Genomic DNA, 14,873 nt, shown 5'->3' on the forward strand with positions numbered 1-14,873 from the left:
CCTCCTCTGCTCCATCACCACCAGCAGACCCATTACTCACCCTTCTCCCAACTCTCCCCATTTCATTATTCAGCGAAATATCCCTTCGCACCTTACAAGCCAATAGTATCTCCACTTACCAGTCTGTCCTATTTTCCATCGTCCACAAGAATGGTCTCGAATATGACTGGGTAGTCTGTCATCCAGATTATCCTTTTCTCACACCTTTTACCATTCACCCAGCCCTTTTTGACAAAGAATGTGTTGTGTTCTTTTGGCATCTCCTCGCAGTTCATTGGATTGCGCTGACCTTCAACCGTCACACTCTCTACCATTACCTTAGCACCGTCTCCACTGTTTTCTCCAACCCTACTGGCAGTTACTATATTCGTCTCCAAAGACCCCAATGCTTAGCCCGTTTCCTCCGCCTTTTTGCTCCAATACCCTAATGGCTTTCTATGCTTTCTGCCCTCGATGATCTCCCCTTCGTCACCTACATATTTCATTGACCCCCTGACTTCGTCCATCATGACCTTGTCTCTCCTCCTGTTCTAGAACACCACCTAGTTGCCTATGATCCCATCTTCTTCCTCCATGGAACTAGTCAAGAGGATCTCTTCACCCACCGAGATGAGTCTGATGCCCACAAGGAAAAATGGTTTGCTTTCATGACTACTATGTGCGCCCACAATCATGTCGACCCGGCTACTCTGCCAGCTTGCCTTCTCCAAAGCACCCGTACCGCCTGGGAAGTCAACAACGAACTCCAGCACCCAGTCATCCATCGACTTCTAAGCGAACACCTGGAATTTGAAGTTGATCATGCCCTCGATATGTTCATCCTCTATTCTAGTGACAGCGGCCTCGACACCGATTAGTGCTACACAGTACTTAATAAGTATTTTGTCTTAAAGTAACTATAGGTTGTCGGTTGGTTGTAATAACTATGGTTTGTATGTTACCATGGTTAGGTTGTTACCATGGTTAGTTGTACTTCGTCTTAAAGTAACTATAGGTTGTCGGTTGGTTGTAATAACCATGGTTTGTATGTTACCATGGTTCAGTTTGTATTTGCCTATTTATTGAGCTACTCTGCTCTTGTAAATGAAGAATTCCGCAAGTAATAGAACTACTACTCTGAATTGGTATCACGCATTTCCAAGCCTATCTCTAATGCACATGATGCACACGATCATTTCATTAGTATGGCGATCACGGTACCAGATACCACCTCCGCCACACCGGATCCCATTTCCCAAACACAGATCACAATCATGTTTTAAAGTAGTTGTAAGCATACGTAGTGAATTTATGAAGTTAAACTAACATAGTTAAGATTATATACAACGTCATATGCTATGCGTGCACCATACAACATTTATAATGCAAAACACTCCCAGATTAAGTCAAACCACACCCACTCACCTTATCAATTTATTTGGTGATTCAATCCCAAAATCAAAGCCGATCAATCCCCGTTACGTCTCACCGTTACACTTGCCTCTGACCTAATTATGTGTACAATATTTTCGACCAAGTGTTGGAGAAATGCCCGAAGAATTCCCGGAAGGGCAGAGTCATAATCAACTCTGGGAATCCCCCGGTAGAAGGTATCAATAAATCAGCTGATTGACCGGTGGATCATTATTGATCATTCAGTACTTGAAGCTGGAGCTTCAGAAGTTTAAGTTACCAACTGGCAGAACCCTACTGGCATTACCAGACTTTTGCTGGTAGTGAACGACCGGTAGTCAGTCCGAGAACTAAACTTCAGTTTAGGTCTCACCTGACATCGTGCCGGGGCCATTTCTGTTCCATAGAGATTGTAGGGGATCACTACACCTACACTTTAAGCCTAACGACATCGGGTTTCATCGGTTGAAACCGGAGATATGACCAAATCTCCAATTCGAAACCCTAAAGTTAGGGTTTGGGTCATTTTCACCCAAATCTCGCAGAAACCGATTTGGAATGGGATTGGGAGTGTGCAAGAGAGTGATATGCCCTCATATAACCATACTCCAGCTAGCTTCCAAGCACAACACTCGGTTTTAACTGAAACCCAATGAAAATCCTAACCTAAGCTTAGATTTAGCTAAAAATGGAGAGGAGGAGGTGAAGAGCAAGTGCCTCTACCTGAGATGGAGCAGGGAGCGAATTTAATACGGAACACCGGGTCCTACTGGAAGCAGTCCAATTTCTGGACAGCAAGACCCACCAGCTGATCAGGGTTTGCCTGTGCTGATTGGCCGGTTGGTCAATTCCAGCCTTGTTCAATATGAGATTTCAGCAGTGCTTTCCCCCTCTCCCAAGGGTACTTTGGGGGGGGGGGGGTTGTGCACGGTATCTTGTCAGTGTACTACCATGCTTTCGAAGGTATAATTGGTAAGAATGATTACCTTTGATCAGACCTCCGGTAATGGATTCGTATATCCATGTTCACAGTCATGGAGGAAAGTCCACCCGTCTACCACGATCCAAATAACTCGACATTTGCAGCCCACAAGCTGACAACACTGAGAGTTGCTAGAGTAGTACCTATGCATTAATTCAAATTAGGATTGATTTGGGCACGGGTGTAATAGAAGATGGACCTCCAATTCTTGTTCTATTGACATGATGATGCAGGACAATTGCTGAACCGGGTTGACCCTCTTAGCAATCTCGACCGAGATGGGCCAGTCCCTTGGAGATGCATTCGATCAGCCTTATTTTCCTGTGGATTGCGGAAGATCCTTCAGATTTGGATTGCTTCTACAGTTGTATGTGGGACCCACAAGATAGTTTGGATTTTTAGTTTTCTTTTGCGCAAATCAAGCCTTAGTGTTAGGATCTATTTTAGTAGTTATCTTTTATTTTGGGTAGGGAGATAAGATTGTGTTTCCGGTTTCTTGGTTAGTAAGTTTCCATATAGTTAGGATTTTATTTTCTTTAAATAGGGCTATAATCCACGGTATTTGTTATGTAAGAATGAATTGAAAACAAAGTGAGTTTGTGCCTGTGCATACCCCCCCCCTTTTCTTCTTCTTCTCACGGCTCCTTCTTCCCCTTTCTTCTGTGTGATTTCTTCTCTCCCCCTCTGATACCAGATAATGCGGGACAGAAATCGAAAAGAGGATTGAAGGAGGTAGAAGAAGAAACCAGAGGTTACCCCTGCAAATATAATTTAACCTTTTCGATCAATAGGTTAAATTATATTTGCAGGAGTTCTTAACTACCAAACAATGTTCTACTCTCACCACTTGATTGATAGTTGACTGTTTATTTGGATCTGGCTCAAGCCTAGCGACCATTGTGTGAACTGCTTCTATCAGATCTTGTCTCATCGCAAATCTACGCTTGTATTGGTACTTAGAATTCAGATATTATGCTGAAAACAATGCAAAGTACCATAATAAGAAATAAATGACAAATTGACAAGTTGAATAGAGGTTAAAAAAAGTAACAACTCACCACCCTTTTGTAATGGATGCATGAGTTGCCTCTCCCAGCGATCCCTGATAATGGAAATGAACCTTGTGTTGCCCCGTCTGTACACTGTCTCTACTTGCATCTTCATTATGTCAATAGCTGCCCACAAGACTGGTAAGGTGGGCTTCTTCTGTGAGTCCACCATTCTCAAATCTCAACACGGTGACGACTGGGTCTAAGATCTTTACGACTTTCTTGAGGTCATCCTAGAATTTGTCAAAGCGTGTAAACCCTGCCCTCACCAAGTCACCACCACACTTGCTCCTCAACATTTGCAGGGCAAAACGATGATTGTAGACGAAGGTGCTCACATGTCTTGCCTTCTCTATCACCTCTTTTACAATCTTGATATTCCCCATGTCCTTCTCCATGAGATTGATGTAGTGGGCTGCACATGGAGTCCAGAAGAGATGGTACCTGGTATTGTTCATCAATTTTTGCCCTGCCTTCTTAAAATTACTCCCATTGTCAGTGACAACCTGTACCACATTCTCCACTCCCACATCCTTCACCACCTCTTTCAACAAACCTGCAAATGTACTTTGCATCCTTCTTTTCCTTGAATGCATCAACTGACTTAAGGGACATGGTCCTCCCATCAATTTATCATGAAGTTGATGATGGACTATTGGACTATCTAGTGGGTCTAGTCCAACCTTGACACATCACAGTTACTCCATAATATGCCCACATCGGCTTCAACCCCTTAATATACTCCAACTCTTACTTGTGGTGAGCCAAATAAACATTAGACATCTCATATGCTGTGGGCCCTTCACTCCTGGGCCAGCCCTACCTATCTCATCTAACATGTTCTGAAAGTATGGCCCTATAGTGGCATTGGTTGGATTGTTGTGGTAGAAAAGCCCACTTGGAGAAAACAATCCCCACTTTCTCCTTCATACTAGCCCACATTTGTTTCAATTCTTTTGTTTCTGGTCCTGTCTTGGAAACAAGGGTCAAGATCTCGTCTCGTCTTGCCATTTCGGGCATGTCGAGATTTCTGAAATATCCAAAATTTACCGAAATTGTCGAATTATGGTATTTTTTCTGCCATATTTTGGCAGTCAATCTCGGTGGGTTTTTGGCCATATTAAGGCCTGTGTACACCCTTATTTAAGCTAAATAAACACATTTAAACCTTCATATTGCAAAAAAATGAACTTAAAGTGGTGTTTTGGGTTTGCACCCTTTATTGATAGTATACGGTCGGACCCTGATGTATAAATAGTTAAATACACATTGTATAAGTACTAAAAAACATGATACATCACTTTTCGTGCCACCAATCCCCGATGGACACCTGGCCTACTCTGGGCCACAAGCGAACCAACTCCAAAACGTGGCCTCAAAGAACTGTGCCAGAAGCAGTTATGCCAGCTAGGACGGGTCCACCACAACGGTTACACAACTTCCAATTAAGGATATACCATTAACTTTATCTCCAGCGCCTTGTATAACAAGATTCCAAGATTCGCGGAAAGGAAAAAGGACTCCTATGGCAGGTTCCTAATCAAACCCGTAAGAGAGGAGTCGTGATAAAAAAGGAAAGGGATGAACCCTAAATTGGTATACATAGGAGCTCTACGCTGTACTGTAAAGGGATTCTCCACTAATTAATGAAGAGATTGAGAAGCTTAGTAGAGTGATCTTCGTTTTTCCCTAACTCATTAGTAGCTTCAGGCTAGCTTGAAAGTTGTACTGCCTGAGGATCTTCCTCCGGCAACATTCTTTGTGCAACATTTTTGGCGCCGCCTGTGGGAAACGAGGAAACAAAACCTGCGAAGACCCCATCATGACCAACACCAGAAATCAGTCCAGAACCACCAGAGCCGCAGCAACCACAGCCGCGCCAGCCGCCGCTCCTAACATTCCTCCCGCCATCGTTCAGGAAGAAGACCAGGTCCAGCTCGACGGTTCCCGACAGGTGGTAGACGATCCCATCCAGGAGGGTGACGAGTCACAACAGGAGGGATCTCATTCGAGGTCTCCTAGGGATCCGTCACGCTACGTGACGGTGGAACAATTCGACGCGCTGCAAACCCGCTGGCAAGACAAGATGGAAGAGATGATGGAGATGCAGCGTAATCTCTTGCAGAGGATCCAAGTACCCCTACCTCCGCCATGAGGGAGGAAAAGAACACCTTACCCGGAGCATAGCGAGAACCACAGCAACGCAAATAATGACCGGCGATAGGGTAAAGAAGTTCAGGTGAACGCCAAGAATCAAGGCTCCCTAATGACTAAAGTTGAGCAGATGCTGAATGATAAGGTCTTGGAGCTCCAGGATCAGATCCAGGAGGTCATACGAGGAAAGAATAAGGCCCCAAATCTCGACTTCCACTTCACTACTGACTTGGCATTCACAAATGAAATCCGGTTGGAGCCCCTGCCGAAGGGATTCAAGATGCCTACCATTGAGCAGTATGTGGGCACCACAGAACCCGAGGATCACTTGGAAACCTTCAAATCCCTAATGTTCTTTCAGGGCGCCTCAGACGCCATTATGTGCAGGGCCTTCCCCTCCACTTTGAAAGGGGCGGCCAGACAATGGTTCACGCCTCCCGCCACGCTCCCTCTTGAGCTTCGTGGCTTTAGGGTGGGCCTTCCTGGCCCACTTTGTAAGTAGCCGGGTCTATAAGAAAATTGCAGCGAATCTCTTAGCCATAAAACAACGCTCGGACGAGTCCATCCGAGGTTTCCTCACCAGATTCAATAAGGAAACCTTGGAAGTACGGAACCTGGATCAGACGGTGAAATTTTAGGCGTTGCGCAGTAGCATTTAGGATGTGGAGCTGAAGAAGTCTTTAATCACGGATGAGCCGGAAGACATATATGAGCTTTTCTCGCGGTGTGAGAAGTACATTAACCTGGCCAAAGTCTTGGCTGCCGAGCAGGAAAAGGAAGGCAAGTCTGAGAAGAAAGTCCCAAAGAAGAAGGATGCACCGACCGGGGAAGTTGGCGCTAAACGCGTGGGGGATGAGAAAGATGGAAGAAAGAAAAGAGAAGATAAGAAGGTGTGGGTACCCAGGAATGAGGAACCGACTTACACAGCTCTTACCCACAACCGAGCATACATCTTGAATGAGATAAAGGATCAGGTGACTCTGCTCTGGCCAGCAAAAATGGCAAAACCTGCGCACGAGCGCAACAAGAACAAGTATTGCCGCTTCCACCAAGACCATGGCCATGATACCGAGGATTGCCGATAGCTGAAGGATGAAATTGAAGCACTCATCCAAAGAGGACGATTGGGCCGATTTGTTAAGAAGGAAGATGGCGACAGAAGACAAGACTATCGTACTCGGGAACCTGAGCCGAGATACCGATCACCTGCGCGGTCGGAGAGGGAAAACAACCCGCATGGGAAGCAGCACGCTGAGAATGCCCCCTTGCGCGAGATGGCCACAATCTACAGAGGTCCAGGCCTAGGGGGAGAAACCTCCAATTCTCAGAAACATTATGTTCGAAGTGTGTTCCAGATCGAGGTCCCAGATAAGAGGAGGAAGACTGACCAGAAAATCATTTTCTCGGATGAAGATCTATCAGACATACAATCTCCCCATGATGACGCCTTGGTCATTAAGATGGTTATCGCCTATTGCACGGTAGGAAGGATTCTCGTGGACAACGGGAGCTCGGCGGACATCCTGTATTATGACGCATTCGAAAAAAATGCTCCTAAAGCCCGAAATGTTGAAAAGGGTTGAGTTCCCCCTGTACGGATTCAATGGGGCCCCAGTACAGGTGGAGGGCACGATTGAGTTGCTGGTGACTGTGGGCACTGAGCCCAGACTTGCCACTGTGAAGATGAATTTCCTGGTGGTAAAGGTAAACTCCACGCATAATGGAATACTAGGGTGACCCGGGCTCAACGCTCTGCATGCTATCGTTTCCACCTCACACCTGATGATGAAGTTCCCAACCGATCAGGGGGTAGGGGAGTGCCGAGGAAGCCAGATCACCGGCTGCAGATGCTATAAGGGGTACTTGAGGACCAAGGGAAAGGAGCCACAGATACTGGTGATCAACCTGGATGATAACCGAGACACCACCGAGCAAGAACGGACGGAACCTGTGGAGGATCTGGTCCCAATAGAGATTGTCGAAGGAGACCCCACGCGAATCGTGCAAATTGGGGCGGGTTTGGGAGGCAACCAGAGACAGGCCCTCATCAACTTCTTAAGGGCCAGCGCAGACGTATTTGCATGGTCGGCAACCGACATGCCAGGCGTAGATCGAGAGCTAGATGAGCATCGGCTCAGCGTGTATCCAACTGCTAAGCCGGTGTTCCAGAAGAAGAGGACTTTCGCAGCAGAGAGGTAGGAGAAAGTGATCGAGGAGGTAACCAAACTGTTGGAGGCAGGTTTTATAGAAGAAGCTGTTTACCTCGAGTGGCTTTCTAATGTTGTAATGGTGCCCAAGCCTAATGGCAAGTGGCGGATGTGTATTGACTTTATTGATTTGAATAAAGCATGCCCTAAAGACTACTATCCCTTGCCTCGCATTGATTTGTTGATAAATGCAACGGCGGGACATGAAATGTTGAGTTTCATGGACGCCTACTCCGGATATAATCAAATCAGGATGTACGAGCCTGACATCCTGAAAACTTCTTTCATTGCTGAGAGGGATACATATTGTTATACTCGCATGCCGTTCGGGTTGAAGAACGCCGGGGCCAAGTACCAACGGCTGGAAAACAGCATCTTCAAAAATCAAATAGGGCATAATATGGAGGTATATGTAGTTGACATGTTAGTGAAGAGCCTAAAGGCAGAGCACCACGTTGCTGACCTTGATGAAGCATTCCAAGTCCTTAGGAAAAGCAAGATGAAGTTGAACCCGGCCAAGTGTGCTTTCGGCATCGCCTCGGGAAAGCTCCTCGGTTTCATGGTATCTAAAAGAGGAATAGAAGCCAATCCTGTAAAAATAAAGGCCATAGTGGAGATGCAGCCGCCTGGCAGGGTTAAGGAGTTACAAGAACTAACGGGAAGAGTAGCAGCGTTAGGAAGGTTTATTTCAACCTCGGGGGACCGCTGCCTACCCTTCTTCAAGGCTTTAAAAAACCGAGCACGAGAAAGAGAAACAAAGGGGACCAAGCTCACCTTTGAATGGACGGAAGAGTGTCCGATAGCGTTCACAGAATTAAAGAGGAATTTGGCCCATCCACCCCTCCTGACCAAGCCAGAACCAGGAGACATCCTGCAGCTTTATCTGGCCATCACCGCAGTGGCGGTAAGCGCGGTTTTGGTTTGGGAAGAGGGACGGGCACAGAAGCCCATTTATTATGTCAGCAAGGTGCTCCTGGATGCAGAAACAAGATACAACAATGCAGAGAAATATGTATACGCGTTGATCTCGGCAGCTCGGAAGCTAAGGCCTTACTTTCAAGCCTACACTATAGAAGTAATCACAAATCAACCTTTGAAGAGGATACTGGTCAAACCCGACCATTCGGGTAGGCTAGTAGCATGGTCAGTGGAGCTGGGTGAATTCGACGTCCAGTATAAGCCACGCACAGCTATTAAGGCCCAAGCCTTAGCAGATTTTGTTGTTGAATGCACCTTGCCCGAGGAGGGAATGTGCCCAGATGCTGAAACCGGAGAGCCAACGTAGACCTGGACCCTGTTCGTGGACGGTTCCTCTAGTGCAAACGGGTGTGGCGCCGGCCTTATGCTGACAAGTCCAGGAGGGTTCTCAGTACAATACTCCCTGAGATTTGAGTTTCAGACTACAAACAACGGAGCAGAGTATGAAGCGCTAATTGCAGGTCTGAATTTAGCCAAAAGTTTGATAGTGAAAAGCCTTGCCGTCCTCAGTGACTCCCAGCTAGTGGTCAATCAAGTGAAGGGGGAGTATGAAGCAAAGGAACCGCGCATGGCACAGTACCTCAGCAAAGTGCGTGCAAGGTTCGAAAACTCGGGTCTCGGAGCCATCTCGGCCCAGCAAAAAACCGAGTTGGGCTGAGATCTCGCCGAGATCTCGGCGAGTTTGTGCACTTTTTTTTTCCCTGACTCGGAAGCCCATCTCGGTGGGTTTTAGACCTCTTTTGGGTCTGAAAATCGGTATACAGCCTATTTTAGACCATTTAAACACAAAGGCATTATCAGATTTTGCAAAAACTTTGTCTAAATAGGACTTTTACATCGGACCCTTAGTTGGTAGGCGAAGACGTATTAAAATAGCATACTATATACATTAATGACATAATTTATGTATATAGAACTCAAACAAAATATTCAATTAATAGGAAAACAACTTAATAAGCATTACAAATGTTAAAGTGAATAAGTGATACATCAAATTGCTTAAGCTTAACAATGGTACAAGTTACAACTATCATCACATAAAATTAGATTGAATCACATATTCATTCCCCATTTGTCCCGCATAATCTTCCCATGATATATTGTTGCTCCACTGTTGCATATAGTTCTCCACAACATTCATATAAGAGTTCTCATCCACATATGCCAAGACCCCTATCCTAGGGTATAGCTGTTCCACAGTGGCGTTAGACCGTTGCTGTGAAGGTTCATATCCACTGCTTGTGCGACTGTCATATTGAGGAATGTATGGGACTGATAATGTGGACCCAAAGGTGGACCCAATGCTAGACTCACTACTTTGATAGTCATACGCATGTGTTGACTGACCAAACTGACCATAGGCACTATATTCAGAACCGGTGCTCTGCTGGCCATAATCATAGTGATGATGAGGTTGATATGATTGCCACGACTGATGCTCACTACCAGTATCCATAGTCATGCTTCCAAAACTTGCTAGCATGGTGTTCATACTTGTGTCATCATACTGAGGTTGGTTGTGTTTGCGACCCGTCCTTCTCTTGTATGTTTTACTGTGGCCACCATGGTCTTGATCTTGTGTGGTATGTGTAAACTGAGACTCACTTGTGAAACGCACAGGGTCCTCCTGGGTTACCACTTCATGCTGGTATTGCTCGCGCATCCCCTCATGATGATCCTCATAATAACCACCACTCTGCATGCCACCACCACCATTACCACCAATAGCGTCATCACCACCAATAGCGTCATCACCACCAGCAGGGTCATCACCATCACCATCATCATCATCATCATCATCATCATCGGGAGCAGTTCCTGTTGCATCCTCAAAAGGTCTCGGTGACTGAGAATGTGCACGCCCCTCTTGCGACATATAGTCGTCAACATCTGTACCAGTTACGGACGCAATAGTGGAGTTGGGCCTACCTCCAGGCTCATCCATCTCTGGTGCACCACGATCCCTCACCTACTGGAATAGGGGATCCTCATCATCATCAGAGTCCTCCTGGAATATGTTGGCTAGCTCGGTGGGATCTTTGTCATTGTTCTCAAATTCTTCACTTATGTGCCTCATCTTTAGTCTCATATTACAATGCACATATACCAGCTGCTCCAGTCGTTGACTACCCAATCTGTTCCGCCTCTTTAAGTGTATCAATGCGAATGTGCTCCAGTTGCGCTCGCACCCAGAGGATGAACAAGTTTGTGAGAGCACTTTGATTGCTACCTTCCTCAGGTTGGGTGAACTTGTATCATAAAGCACCCATCAGTCAGCTGCATTATAAACATAGAATATTAAGAATATGTGCATTGTAAAGGGATAAAATTATAATTTATAAATGTAATGTCATGCCATATTGCCACCTACCAGGGTCTGACTTTTGTCTACCCTCCACTGCAGCTTTTCAACTGAAACTTGCTGAGGCCTCTCTGAAGAATTTGATCTATTTTCATTTTAAATTTCAAACAGTGGTAGAGGCATTAGTATTTGCCATTTAGTAATTACATTCCTTTACTGACTACCAAAGTACCAAAGTCCCATAGTCTCACCTCTTCATTATAGTCAGATTGTGTCTTGGGATTGACCTCCAACTTCTCAATAACAGTTTCAACTGGCAGTAACAAATCCGTGTTCAGTCCAAGATTTTGCGAGTACTGGTACTTTGGATTCAAATAGTATGCTAGTAAAGGGGAAACCACAAATATAAGTTGTTAGTGACTTAATACTTTCGAGGTTTGAATATGTAAATGTAAAAACTCATATAAAGTTTAAAGTATGTTGAAGTGTTGAACTCACCAGCTTTATGCAAGGGATGACTCAAGTGCTTCTCCCATCGCTCATCAATGATGTTAATGTATGAGCGAGCACTTCGGGGTATTGCAGCTCGGACCATTTCCTTCATCTTCTGCAGGGCAGCATATATGTGGGGCAAGGTAGGCTTCTTCTCCGTGTCACCCATCCTTAGTACTCTAATATGGCAACAACTTTATACAAGTCCTTCCAAAATTGATCACTTGCAATGGTCTCTTGTGCTGCCTTCCCTTCTTCTATCCTAAAACCTGGCCAAATAAACCATTGTTCACTTGCAAACATTGACCTCAGACCTACCACCTTCGTATGAATGCTCTTCAATGCAATGTAATTGGTGGCAAATCGAGTGACACCAGGCCTCACTAAATCCCCCTTGCATTTTTCCCTCATCATGGCTAAAGCATAACCATGGTTATACACAAAGGTGGTCACTTGCCTGGCCCTATTGACCACACCAGCCACCAAAGCTTTTTTCCCCATGTCCTTCAGCATTAAATCAATAGAATGGGCTGCATATGGAGTCCAAAAGAGGCGGATCCTCTTACTCTTCTTGTTCATCAATTTCTCTCTAGCCTTCTTAAAATTAGAACCGTTATCCGTCACAATTTGGATAACGTTCTTTGCTCCTATATCTTCCTCCACCACTTGCCTCAGTAGCTTATACAAGTATGATGCATCCTTTACATGCTTTGATGCATCAACAGACTTCAAGAAGACAGTCTTTCCATTACAACTCACCATGAAATTTATAATGGACTGTCTAGTAGGTCCAGTCTAACCATCAGCCATAAGAGTAACCCCATATGTGTCCCACCTTGGCTTCAGACCCTCTATGTACTCTTTCAGCTCCTCTACCTCTTTAGGCAAATATACATTATATAACTCATATGGTGTAGGCCCCTTCCATCCTAGGCCAGCCCTCCCTGCAACGTCAAGGAATGCATTATAATATGTTCCTTGTGCTACATTAGCTGGAATGTCATTGTATAGCATGAACTTGCTGAAGGCTTTCCGTGCTTCCTCTTGTTTACCACTAAACACTTGCGGGATGGTTGGCTGGAAGGCATCTTGTTGTCTAAAGGTAGATGGATCCTGCTAAAAAATGGTATCTGGGGAACGTGCTTGTGGTCGGGCTTGGGGCCGTGGGATATCTCTTGTGCCAGTGCTTCTCCTCCTCTCATCTTGTTGCACTGGTGCAGCTGAGCCAGATCCACCAGCTCCTCTTGCTTGCTCATATGCTTTTATATTCTCAAAATGAAAACTTTGCCTACTCTCTGCCAAAGTCTGTTGATAAATCCTCCATTCAGCTTCTGATTTGAACTCACCAGGTGTAGGCCTATATTCAGTATCATCTCCTATTCCTCCACGGATATCTACACCAGGCCTCTCTAGAACTGCCTCATCAAAAGCTATTTGTTGTCTTTCCCTCTCAGCTTTCTTTGTTCGTACTCCTCTCAAGTTTTGTGCCATTGCCAGTTTCACTTGGCTCGGAACATTTCGGCATTTGGCAACATCCTGGCCCAGACCAGACAAATGTTTCTTTAACCTAGTTGCTCCTCCAGAATTTAGAATCTTTCCATAGTAGTTACACTTTGACTTCTTTTTGTCCTCAGACATCGGGACTCCATGTAGCCATGCTATATCCCTCATTGTGTAAGAAATATCTTATTTTTTATACTGTTACATAAAAAAACATGTATTAGTAACTATTACAGACTTAAAGTAAGGTATTAAACATTTAAAGTATTGTATTCATAACTATTAAACATAATATGAAGCTACTAGAACAATCAAATACCTATTTCTTATTTATTCCCTAACCCTAGTATTTATTTATTAATTAAAAATAATATTTACAATTTTTATTAAAACTAATTATACCTTCAAATATAAAATATTATAACATAATGATGTATTTGACATCATTTGAAGTTGGACATTATGTACAAATGTTGTGCATAATTTTCCAACAAAAACAGATATTTTTCCTTAATTTTATATATATTTTAAACTATTTTAATAATATTATTATTAAATCTGAAAAAAAAAATATTTTTTTTTAATGGGTGAAAAAAAAATGACTCCATGAGGCTGTAGAGCATGCAAACTTGTCTAACATATATCAAAATCACATCCAAACAATAAGTATTTATCATATTTTTTTTAATTTCTTTTTTGAAAAAATTCATTTTTTTTCCAGAAATTATAATAAAAAACATAATAACCCAAAAAAAAATTCGGCCTCCGTCAAGTGATAGATCGGCCGAAGTTGTGTAACATAACTCAAAATCACACCCATCTACCAAGATTTCATCAATTTTTTTTGAAAAAAATAGATTTAAGGAAAATGGGTTACCTTTCCAAAATCCTTCAAAAACTTGATCAATCTTGCAAAAGTGAGTTTCATTCTTCAGTTTGGCAGCAAAATCAGCTTCCAAAGGTTTGAATCCAAGCAAAAAATGAAGAAGGGAAGAGAAGAAGAGAGAAGAGAGAGAAAATGAGAGTAAATACTCCCTCTAGACAGAATCTCGTTGAGTTCTGTCGAGATGGGGTGTTTAGATAAGTTAAATGAAGTTAAATGGGTCATTTTGACCCAAACCCATACCTGAAACCATCAACTTGACCCGAGATCTCGACGAGATTTTGATGTTTTTGTTCTTGTTTTTAACATAAAAAAGAGACCCAATCGAAACGAGATATAGCCGAGATCTCGGCGAGAAAGTGTATTTTTAAGTCTCGTAGGCCATCTCGACTCGGAAAATCAAAAAACCGAGAATCTCGGCGAGATCTCGCGAGATTTCGGACTATGAGTGCGTGCTCTGATGGCTAAATTCACCCACTTCCAAATATTGCAGGTGCCTCGGGAGCAGAATGCCTCGGCAGATGCCCTTTCCAAGCTGGCCACCTTGGATTTCAAAGACCTCGGTAGGACAGTATACGTGGATGTGGTCAGCAGGCCGAGCGTAGAAGAAACCGAGGATATATTACCTATCGATATGGAGCCTTGCTGGATGGATCCTTTAATAGCCTACCTCCAAAGGGGGTCATTGCCGGCAGACAAGGAAGAAACAAGGAAAGTAAGAATGAGAGCCGCGCGGTATACAATGATAGAAGGAGTACTCTATAAGAAGGCCTATGCCATGCCATACCTAAAATGCCTCCGGCCATCTGAAGTGGATTATGCCTTCCGGGAGATACATATGGGTATTTGCGGACAGCACTTGGGGGGCATAGCACTCGCCCATAAGGTCATTAGACAAGGATACTTCTGGCCATACTTCCGCAAAGAAGCAATG

The 14,873-nt window shown here is 44.2% G+C and overlaps 1 protein-coding gene across 1 annotated transcript in view; it reads left to right on the forward strand.

Moving 5' to 3' along the window:
* Positions 1-14,873, forward strand: part of LOC122656112 — a 73,331-nt gene that overhangs the window by 18,134 nt on the left and 40,324 nt on the right. The gene's annotated exons all lie outside the window — the stretch shown is intronic.

Source organism: Telopea speciosissima, chromosome 3, assembly GCF_018873765.1.
Source record: "Telopea speciosissima isolate NSW1024214 ecotype Mountain lineage chromosome 3, Tspe_v1, whole genome shotgun sequence".
Taxonomy (NCBI): Eukaryota; Viridiplantae; Streptophyta; class Magnoliopsida; order Proteales; family Proteaceae; genus Telopea; species Telopea speciosissima.